Here is an 11,567-nt window from a genome sequence, read left to right as displayed (position 1 = left end):
CAATTGGGCCAATTCCGATTAAATCTAATTTTATACACATTGAATCCAATCGAGTCAGGTCAAATCAGACTGATGGGATGATTCGACTAGGAATCGATGGAGGCCAACCCCCTACCTGGTTCTTAGTTTAAAACATTGAGAGCTCAAGTGGGAGCCAGTGTTTGAATTAGGTTTGGATATAGTGACTGAATTGACCGGTTAAGATCAGAATAGACCGAAGCTGATCTCGATTTTGGACGATCCGGCTCAGCCTATCCCCATACAAGAACTAGGGTTAGGTCATTTTTTTTGGCTGATTTTGACCAATTACTCACCGATCTGGATCCCTATTATGGGTTTTTAAACCCTAGTTTGGATCCCCCATGAAAGCATGTAAGAAGTAGAAGAATAGAAACCCTTTCCAACCTTTTTCTTGATGGAAGAAGTCATTAATAAGACAGAAATCAACCAAAAATTGTTGAAGTGGATAAGCTTTGTTATCTAACTCAAAATTAATTGGTAATTGATGTCTATAAGTTCTATTTAATCAATTAGGTGGGACCAAGACCAATCACCTACCCTAAATGGTACCCAACCCCAACTCCCCCAGCCTTCCTGAAAGGGCAAAGACAAATACATGGCCTATTGTCTTCTCCAAGGGCCAAATCGAAAGAAGAGGACAATTTCATTCACTTATAAGCATGACATGCTAACACTGTAATCTCATCATATGAGAGATTCATTAAATAAAGAAAGAAAGAAGATCTTATCATCATATAGATTTTCAAAAAGAAAAAGGAAGGAGAGAGAGAGAGAGAGAGAGAGAGAGAGAGAGAGAGAGATATCTCTTAACAAGCATCATAAAGAGTGCACCAATGAAGAGGGACATAACAGTTTCTTACATATGGAAATGAAAGATTATTTAATGTCTGTGAGAGAAAGAGAGAGAGGGCTAGTGTACACCCATAGTCGTCTCAATGAACCTTTTCCTATAAATAAAAAATCAGAAAGACTTAAATCCCCGAGAAAGTGAGTGCAGATCGAAGCCCTACTGTATGTCCCATTCCTACAGATACAGATGGCAATGAATTGTGACCGATCGTATCCTACTAATTTCGAATTGTCTCAAAACCACTGAATCGTAACCAAACTCATTTCTTAATCGTATTAAAATATCCCATCTCAATTGATCATATATATTCATGCAAACCCACCAATACGTATCATATGTTAATATATATTATGATAATTTTTTGTTAATGAGTCATGTTTGAGGATATAAAAATTAGTGTCATATGAGTTATTTTGGGTATTATAAAGATGATAAAAGATTTAAATTTCAAACCTAATATAGAGAAACATATACAATTTATTTATTTTTGAGTAAATTGAGAAACATATACATCAAAACAACTAATTCTAATAATTCATTAATATCCAAGGTATTATATATGAATACAAATACTAACATCAATAAATTTTCTTGTCAACGAAGTCAACTATATTGCACACCTTCAAATAACCTAACTCATTTATTTATCGTGTCTTCTTGTGTCATGTCACATTTTTTGTGCCATGCATCTAATTTCTGTCAAACCAAACGTATTGGTTGTGGGTTTATGTTGGAAATTGCTGACCACAAATAAGGGGTCCATGGGCCCCTAACACAACTCGAACCTCAACCGTTGATTGGGAAAGGGTCGGAATCTGATTCAGTGAGGATGATCGCATGATTTGACACTTCCCAACATCAATCAAGGATTGACCCCCACGTTTGATCCTGAAGGCAAGTGAATAGCCATGAACACAAGCTCTTGCCACATGGCAAAAGATTCTAATGGACATAGATGAATCACATGATAGAGACCTCAGAAGTCACACTCATCTCCTTAAAAGTTTCTGCGTGTTTTTACTTGACAAAAACTAGGAAGAAAAGAAAAGAAAAACATAATAAGACGAAAGTAACAATGAAATCAGTGAGATGTTTATGGGTTGATGTTTTCTGTGCCGCAACGCAGCCTACGCCCAGACACATGGGCCTGCCATTTTGGGGGGCATGGTTGTCATTTCACCCACTCCCAAATATCTGGGTGCAACCTGTAACCTGGACATAGAAAACATTCTCCCTAAGTTTATATACCTTTCTCCTTTCTTTATTTTTTTAAATTATTTTGATTTTCTTTTCTTACCAACCAAACACACCCTAAATGCTGGCAATGTGAGTATGTAATAAGAGTATAAAGACATGCCATAACCTCCAATATGTAATAATATTTGATGATAATGATTAGTGTAATTTTCATAACCTTTTCATGATTTTGGATGTATTTTTAGCTCATAGAGCATGCTTATTTTAGGTTGAAATCTAATTTAGGAAATAACTGAAGAGTCCTTTATGTTTGCTGATATGGTACTTCTTGACCTCGGGGACAATTCACCAATGAAAAGAATGTAGAGATGTAGAAAAATATGTTGGGATCCACATTTTTTGGACAAATTATCTATGCCACCATTTAACCTTTAGTTAATTTGTTTTATGTTTTTTGATGAAAGTGTTATCACAAAAACCACACATCAATCCCGAAAGGTTAATCGACTTTTAAGATCGTGGAATGGCAGATATACACAACAAGCACCACACTCATAATGTACACTTGATGTGGGACTAAACCTACACATCCCTTTTTCTTTTTTTGATGAAAGTGTAATCACACAAACCACACACCAATACCAAAAGGTTAATTTGTTTTATATTGCATGTTAGAGTAGTGTTTCAAAAATACTTGAAAAAATCAATTCTATGTAAAAACAAAAAGTTTTAAAGAAAATGAAGAATTTTTTTTTAATGAAAACTAAATATTACAATGTAAAAATTATTATTGGAACTCAGAACATCACACACCCTCTCCCAAAAAGAAAATCTTACGCATCTAATGAGCTCAAGTAATGGTCGTTCTAAATGGGTTTTTGTTTTTTTGGGGGTAATCTTTCTAAAGGATATCATTTTTGAACATTTCATATTTTAGGTGGATCTTTATGTTCTTCTGGGGAGAAAAAAACAAAACTGCCTACCTTTGTCATTCCATCTCCATTATCCCCATGAGCACATCAAATTGTTTTAATTCACTTTTCAAGTTTCATCATCCTAGCCTACAAACCTTTAAACCAGAGCTAGAAGAGATTTAGTGAAGCATAGTCAACTAAAAAAATAATGATTTTAGTATTTTTTTTTTTTTAAAGAAAAAAGGTTAATCTACCATTCTATCAGGTTTAACGAGGTTTTATTTATTTATTTATTTTCAGATAAAAATAATTTTCTAAAATTCGATTCGCGATTTAATCAAAGGATTCAAGCTTCAAAACCAACTTAATAAGTGAAAACTTTCAAATTTAGAGAAACCCTTGAAATAAACATGAGCGATCCTCTGCCAAATCCTATTTTCAGGATCAATTCTGTTTGTTTTAGTGTAAAATTTTACCAGGCAAATTTTATCTGTAAAATTTTACTTCGTCTTTAAAAATTTTTGAAGTGAATTTTCAAGTAAAATTTTACGCTGAAACAAACGGAACTGAAGGGAATAAAAAAAAACCAATGATTAGTGCAGCTATATATGTATCAAATAATAAAGGTGTTATGTATGTTTCGAATTTTTGTATCCATTTCGAAGATTGGTCTGTTCCCACATTTTTTTGTGACAACCGAAATAAGATTTTTTTTTTAAATTTGTGATGGCAGTGGAGGGCTTCTTGGATCAATAGATCGACCCAACTTAAAGGAGTTTTACCGTGCTTTAGTGTCTTGTTGTGTAAAAAAAGAAAAGAAGGCGATTTTTTTTTTTGGTTTTTCGTATTAGGGTTTTGAGAAGTGAGTTCTTACCACCACTTGGGTGTTCTTATGAGATCTCTATTATAACTTCTTTCATTACATAGTAAATAATTTTCTGTTGCTTCACCCGTGGATGTAGCACATCACATTGTTGTGTGAATCATGTTAAAACTCTGTCATCTTTGTTCAGTTTTGTTGTTTTTGTGTTTCTTGATATTTGTTTTAACAAAAGGTCCCATAGCCTCAAAGAATAATCAATATAAAGTGAAATAAAGAGAAAAAGTTCTACGGTCCATATACAAAGATGAGACATCGTGGTATGGAGCAATAGATCAAGAAAACGAAATATATTCCCCCTCATCCAATAGGATGAAGTGTCTAAAATACCTTTACAATGATGATTTCTATCCTTCCCATGTCCCTATACTAACATGGTCTGTCAAACCAGAGAATCCCCATAAAGTAAAAACCAAAAAACGAAAAAAACAAAGGGTTGCAAACTTAAAGGTCGATAGCTTTTCGATCCATATGTGTGATATTAACAGCTCACCAACTTATGTCTCTTTCTCTCCTTAATCCTTAGAGCCCTTGGATGTAAAAGACAACACGTGGAGAATGAATGATCTCATTTTCTATCTTTTGCTGATTCGGTTGTTATGAACTTCATCTGTATCTTATCCAAAAAAAAAACTTCCTCTTTACGTAAAGGTGTTGTGTCCCATCAACATATATATATATATATATATATATAGGTTTTTTTTTAAAAAAAAATTTAATTGAGGAATTCGAACCCTTGGGCACCAAAAGTTTAGATTTTGTTGCATAATCACCATCATAAGGGAACAATGTAAGCTAACATTACCCCCACAAATAAGGTTGTGTGTGTTTCTTTTTTTGAGGGATGTATAGGACATGGGTTCAAAATATAGTCTTGGATTGGTGGTATTGGTTGATTCATTTTGATAAATTTGATCGATCTTGTATCAGTGGATTGGTACATATCAAGGGTAAAATAGTAAAAAAAGAAATTTTTAAATGACCTCAAAAGACAAATCTGTCTGATACGGTCCGATCTGGATCGATATCGGCCAAGACCAATATCATATCCGATACTGATTCCTAAATCCTTATCGATATCAGCACTTGACCGATATTGTATATTATAACAGTTTGTTGTAAGGGTAAATGTGTCAAAAATCGATTTTATTAGTAAAAGTGAGCAAAACCATCTGATATGACTCAATACGGCAGATATGTTTTGGTATCGGTATTGACCAAGACCAATACCCATCCCGATGTCGATATTTAAAACCATGGTATTGGACAATCCCAAAAATTCTATGGACCCATTAAGCAGAAAATGATCTCCAAAATATCTGCTTAGAGATTTCTTTCTATGGTGCTTGCATAAAATAGTTTTTTATTTTACTTATATGTTTGTTTTAAATTTCTAAAAATGAAAGGGTTTTCATGCACGATTGCGTAACGCAATGGCGGGTTATGATGTGTCAAATAAGAGAGTTTAATTATTTCAATCCCTTATTGTGAGAGGAGAGAAGACCCTACACAATGCACGTTCATATACAAAACCTTTGCCTTTTAAAAATTTGTTTCTATATCTCAAGGGCAAAAAAGTTGTAGAAATCTATTTCCACAAATTTTTTTTTTTTTTTGACCACACAAAGAAGATTCTAAAGGACATAAAGAAGATGATGTGACATTCTAACAATTAGACAGAATATTCACCCAAAAAAAAAAAATTAGACAGATAGATATTCAGTCAAATAACCCAACATCTATTGGTTTATTTCTTTATTTTTTTTTTAAGATGCATGTGATTCAAGCATTTTCTACTAGATTTGATCACTTTTAAACTGCCGTGGAAAATGTGGAAATGGGTTCTATTTTGATGGCAGGAATTTTATTCGTATGTTTCCTTTGTTGTTTATTAGAATTTTGTTTAAAAAAAAATTTGTTGTCTAATAGATTCAAAAATATTTTTGGTGTCCATTAGATTCAAAGGATATTGCATTTTTTGTCTACAACCTTTGATGAAGGAAATTTATTGATGATTTTTCTACTTGACTTGGACCAAGGAAAGTGTGCCTTGAATGTTAGAAATATAGTCTCATCCAATAAATAAAAGGGTTGATGTTCTTGTGGGGGAGTGTGGTCCCTACTTGCACACTCATTGGTATCATGAGAGTAGGATTTTCGCTTTTCATGGGGGTGGGGCGATCATAATGCCCTTGTGTGTGGCCATGGGCAGTATACTCTCCCATAGAGAACTTTTCTCTTGAATAAAATTAGGGAAAAGATTCCCCACGCTATCAGTGAAAGGGGAATTAATGGTAGCATAGGAACGGTATCATCTATATGGACCAATATGGCTTGAGAAAGAGAGAAAATAATTAAAATGTGTGCAGAACTTTTTTTCATAAAATTAATATAGAGACATTAGGTATGGAGAAGTATTAACATCAAGCTCCTACCACTCATTGTTTCAATGATTTTTCACTCTAACTCTCCAAACATGAATAGGCTAGTTTGAATAAAATAATACAAGTTGATCTTTACAATAAATTTTTAAATAAAAATATACAAAATAATAAAAGACAACAAATTAAATACATATTTTTAGCTCTTCATGCATATCCTTACAAATCATTACATGCCTCCTATGATCAAGGATCATAGATTTTGCCCTTTATGTATAATATGCATGATCCAATATTTTTTGGGAGTGTCTGGATGACAACTCAATAGGAGTGTGTTTAGAACTCTACAGTTTCTCTTAAGGAAAAAACGACTCTATCCAAGAGTATAGTTCCAGTGCTCAAACACATTATGGTGCGAAATGATCATCACACCCCCATGAAAGGCAGAAACCACACCCTTATTGATGATTTCTCGTGCGCTTCCATTGCCCCTGTGCTGGCGCAAGGGCCACACTGTCGGACAGAAAACTCTTTTCACTTCTTTAAATTTCCCTTGGATTTATTCCCAAAATTTCTTTAAGATATGCTTATTTAAGGTCTTCAAAAATAATTATCCTAATGTCATTATCAAGAGAGTCAATGTACATATCGAGTATACATGTTAAGTGACACTATTACCCTCCTTGAAAAACAGTGTATCACACTAAAAAGACAAAAAAATTAAGATTACAAATTATTTGACACCATGAGGGGTGTCAATGAGAAAATCCCTATTTTAAAAGTTTGGATTTGATTAGTTCCAACTTTCTCCACCATGTCTCTAACCCTAAAAGAAGGTTTTACCTAAGAAACAGTTAAAATCTATGTTATAGGTGTAATATTAACCAATTGTTTTATGTTTACATGATTAAAACTAGACTAGTAAAAGATCATTCCTTCCCGCCACATTAATTTTTATGGGAGAAAGAATGTTGTCCGGCTGTGTAGCGTACACTAATGCCTCCTATGTCTATCTCTCTCCTTCCACAAAAGGAGCAAATATGTTATTATATAAAAGGGAGGACAGAGATAGACACGGGGAGGCGCTAGCATACGCTATGCAGCCTGGTGGCAGCATTCTTTCTCCTATTTTTTTATGGAGTCTTTACATATGTTGTGCACCCTCCCCACCCCCCCCCCCCCCAAAAAAAAAGAAAAAAAAAATTATTCCATACATTGTCCACGAGAAACCTTGAGTCTATTGTTCCTGGTCATCTCCATGCAAACCTTCCAAATTGCTAATTTAAAATAGAGAAAAGGAACGCTAACCTGTGCTATGTGTGGCCGTGTAACTGTGCCCAGACACAACCCGGCTCGAAAAGACCACTGCACCCCGGACTTTTCCACCTCTCTAGGAGGTGTGACAGTCTTTTCGCGTTAGGCTGCGTCTGGGCGCAAGGTACACACCCACACAGTAGTTGGAAAACCAGGTTTTCTGACTTGACTCATCTTTTAGAAAAACCTAGTGACTCGGCCTTGTCAAACCCAGTCAAAGTGAGTCACGATTTTTAATTTTTAAATATAATAAATATGTATAAATTAGTAAATATAAAAAAATATATATCAATGAATTTTGAGTTTATACTATTGAATTAGAGAAGGGAGTCTAAGGGTTGAGAGTTTCTTATTGTTTTAAAATGCAGATTTACTATTTTACTCAACTCAAATTCTAAGCGAACCGGCCTTATAATTTTTAAAGAACGATTAAACTTGTTGAGTTTGTCATGACTCGGGTAAAAATTACTTAGTTTTATTTGACTCGAATGATTTATGATCCAGTCGCGTCACCTTTTACTTGGCATAGTCTACACGAATCTTGACCAGATTTTCCAAAATTTTGATTCGACTTGGGCAACTCGTCCCAATCAAAACCCGATTTTTCAATTATGTCATACACAACACCAGTTAGCGTTCTTTCTCCCTTTTAAATATATGAATATTATACCTATCTTATATAACGTGTGAAATATCTCCCACGACAATAAACTAGGATTCTTTTTCATTTTTTGAAGGCAAATGATGTTCTTTTTTTTTTTTTTTTTCCGGTTTTCTGGGTAAAAGCAAATGATGTTCTACTTAGAATAAAACAAGAACCCTTTTTTTTTTTTTTAATGAGAGTAAAGACATATATATATATATATATATATATATATATATATATATATATATAGATGGAAAATTAGTACAATGTTCATAGATACAAGGTAATTTAGTCAGGGTAGTTCGTTAATAGAACAAGAACTCTTTCTACTAACATAAGCATAACAAGTTGAAATATAGTAAGAAATATTTGAAGTCCCAAATCCAAGATATTGCCATTATCAAAATTCAAACTCGTTTTAATTGGTTTCACTCTAGAGGTCAAAAGTCAAAATTCTCATGCCGATTCTTTTATAAGTTCTGCCAATCATGATTATTAATATCGGTATTGATAATCATATCTTTCTTGGCCGATACAGATACAAATATGTATTGTATCGGTTCATAATAGACGGTTTTGCACTCAATCTCACTAAAAAAAATTGTCTTTCGATAGATTTGCCCTTAATAAGAACCTACCACTGCTACTGGAGAAACCAAACATCGGTGATCCAATACCGATATTTAGTTCCATGTTGTCAATTGTGCTAAGGTTAGAGACATAATAAGGTTATTAAACTTGGAATTGGGATCTGGATCGGGTCCAATCGATTTCAATTCTGATTCCAATTCAATCGAAATCAATCTAAACCCTAGAAACATAGTGAGAATCCACCACTCTATAACTGTGAGAGTTGATCCGTTCTTGATTCTTGAAACCATGAGCTAGAGAGGGATCTGGCTCCTCTCCAATGAGTATGCCAGCCCAATGAAACATTCGACGGATGGACTGGCTAACACATCTTTGAGTATGCATCGAGCAGAGATGTGTGTCAAGCAGGTAGACAACCCAACCGTCGAATGCCTCATTGGGCACTCATTGAGTGGATGCATCAAAGGAGAGGAGCCCAACACGATAGAGACACCTATCTATGCCATTTGGAAGAGTTAGGTAAAATAGAAAATGAAACATCAAAAAGAAGACATCAAAGGCCCCCAAGGACCGGGAGTAAAGGTCCTTTTCCTTGGACTAATGATATGAAATATATTTTAATTTAAAACTAATGAAACTTTGAAAAAGAAGGTTAGAAAGGCTCTCTCTCTCTCTCACACAGCTTGGCTTGGAGAAGAAGCAAAACAGGAGTTTTGGAGAGTAGAGAGAGCTCACTATGTACTAGTCTATGAAAATGGAGGAAAGTAGGGGAGGAGATCACATGACCATGAAAAGAATTGAAGCCACGAGAAGTAAGACATCACATGAGGAATGATGTGGAGAAGTTGGTAATTCCTTTTCAATTATTTTCTGTCTTTGCTTGTCAACCAAGCGATCAGTGAGAGTTTTTCTCTAAAAGACTTTCATTCATTCATTTCACTGAGATATCTGTCTATTGCCCTTGTGACTGAGTCTTCAGTTAATTGACTACCTTCACCTCCAATTTTTTAAAAGGAAAAAAGAAAAGTTAATTAATTAGATCTCTATAGCAATTGGTTATATATTATTTACTTACCTGATCAGTCACTATACATATAATAATTCCATAATGGTAAGTGTGACACTAACCTAACATAAACCTAACACAAAAGCATAGATTCACACATTCAAATATCTAATCCAAATATCATCAACTTTGAATATTCTTAAAAAGAATAGATAATAATTAATAATGAAATTTAAAATAAATAAATTAAAATAAAAAAAAAGGTTTGTGGGTCACACCGAGCCTGACTCTATAACAGCAAGACCTCCAGCTTGAACATCTGTATAATAAGGAGGTATTTTGAATAGTCAAAATATCACTTTATTAATTATGTTTTGTCTTATATGCAAAACGGTTTTATCTTTTATATATCATGTAAGATGGTCACCATGCATTATTATATAGAGGTTAACCCTTAAGAAAATAGAGGCAATTGATAAATAAAAACTTTAAAACAATGGAAGCATAAGAAAAGATCACTTGCCAATAGTCGGGGTTTAAACATTTGGAATAGGATCGCTTCAACTAGCTGGTTTCAAGGATTTACGCCGATTTTGGCCAATTCCGTTTACTTGAACCTTGGTCCTAGCATTGTTGGGAGGATTATGAACAATGGTTTATATGAAATTGATTTTGTTCCTAATTCCAAATTGTACTTCATCTTCTTGTATTTTTTCTGCTGTAAATCCCTAATTTTAAGTGAGGAATCGGTGCCACAATACTCACATCCTATGCCCTATAACTACAAAACCTCTGAAATACTGATGAGGGTGATAAATGCTCTGGTTTGTTCTTTGCTGAGTTAGTTTTTTTTATTTTTTTATTTTTATTTCTCTTACTTTTATCTTCTGACTCGATTGTTAAAGTTCCAAAAATAATATAGATACAATTTTTTGGCTTGCAACCTATTGAAAAATTGCTGTAATTTAAGGAGGTAATTTTTCTTCACCCACGGTGATGGAGGTACTCCTTCCTTGTGGGTATTAATGCCTTATGAGGTGAGATGAGAATCATGGGCATTTTCAAACTTTCATCCTATTGGGGTGAGTATTAATAACTATCAAATCTTGGGTTTTCCTTCTCGTAAGATGGAAGAAAACTTTATCTGTAATGTAATGGAATTATAGTCCCTTCTTTCTCGTTGTCCATTAATAATTTTCTTAACCCCCACCCCAGCCTTCCCCTCCTCTCCTCTTCCCCCCCTACCCCCACCCCAAAAACCCACCAAGAACAAAAAAAAAAAAAAAAAAAAACAAAAAAGGGTAAATTAAGCCTAAGAAGCCTTACAAGTTTGCAAAAAAGATGTTTAAGATACCTTAAGTTTGAAAAGTGACGTTTGGGGTTCTTTATTAACAAGTTTTGTTCTAAACTAGATTTATATTTTCAATCATTATTTGCCTATTTGGGCAAAACACCCAACAGCCATCACCTTCACGAGTGCGGATAAGGCGGTCATTTTCCGCCTTGTTGTGTCTTAGCAGTAGGGTCCTGCCGGGCAGCTTGGCAGTAGTTGATCCAAATTCCACCTTCACGACCCGCTGTGTAATCGTCACTCTATTGCAACCCATCTGCAACTGCCATCACACCTTTGTTCCCGGCCCGCTGCCTGCGACCTCCCACAACTGCAACTACATCGTTGGTCCACCATCTCATACAACTCCATCCATTGTTTCCTGCAAATTGTCCTCTAAGGCGCTCTGATATTCCGATTCTACTAGTTGTCATCTT

The sequence above is a fragment of the Telopea speciosissima genome, chromosome 2 (genome assembly GCF_018873765.1).
Source record: "Telopea speciosissima isolate NSW1024214 ecotype Mountain lineage chromosome 2, Tspe_v1, whole genome shotgun sequence".
Classification (NCBI taxonomy): Eukaryota; Viridiplantae; Streptophyta; class Magnoliopsida; order Proteales; family Proteaceae; genus Telopea; species Telopea speciosissima.
The sequence above is the reverse complement of the archived record's forward strand: the minus strand, read 5'-3'. Positions refer to the sequence as shown.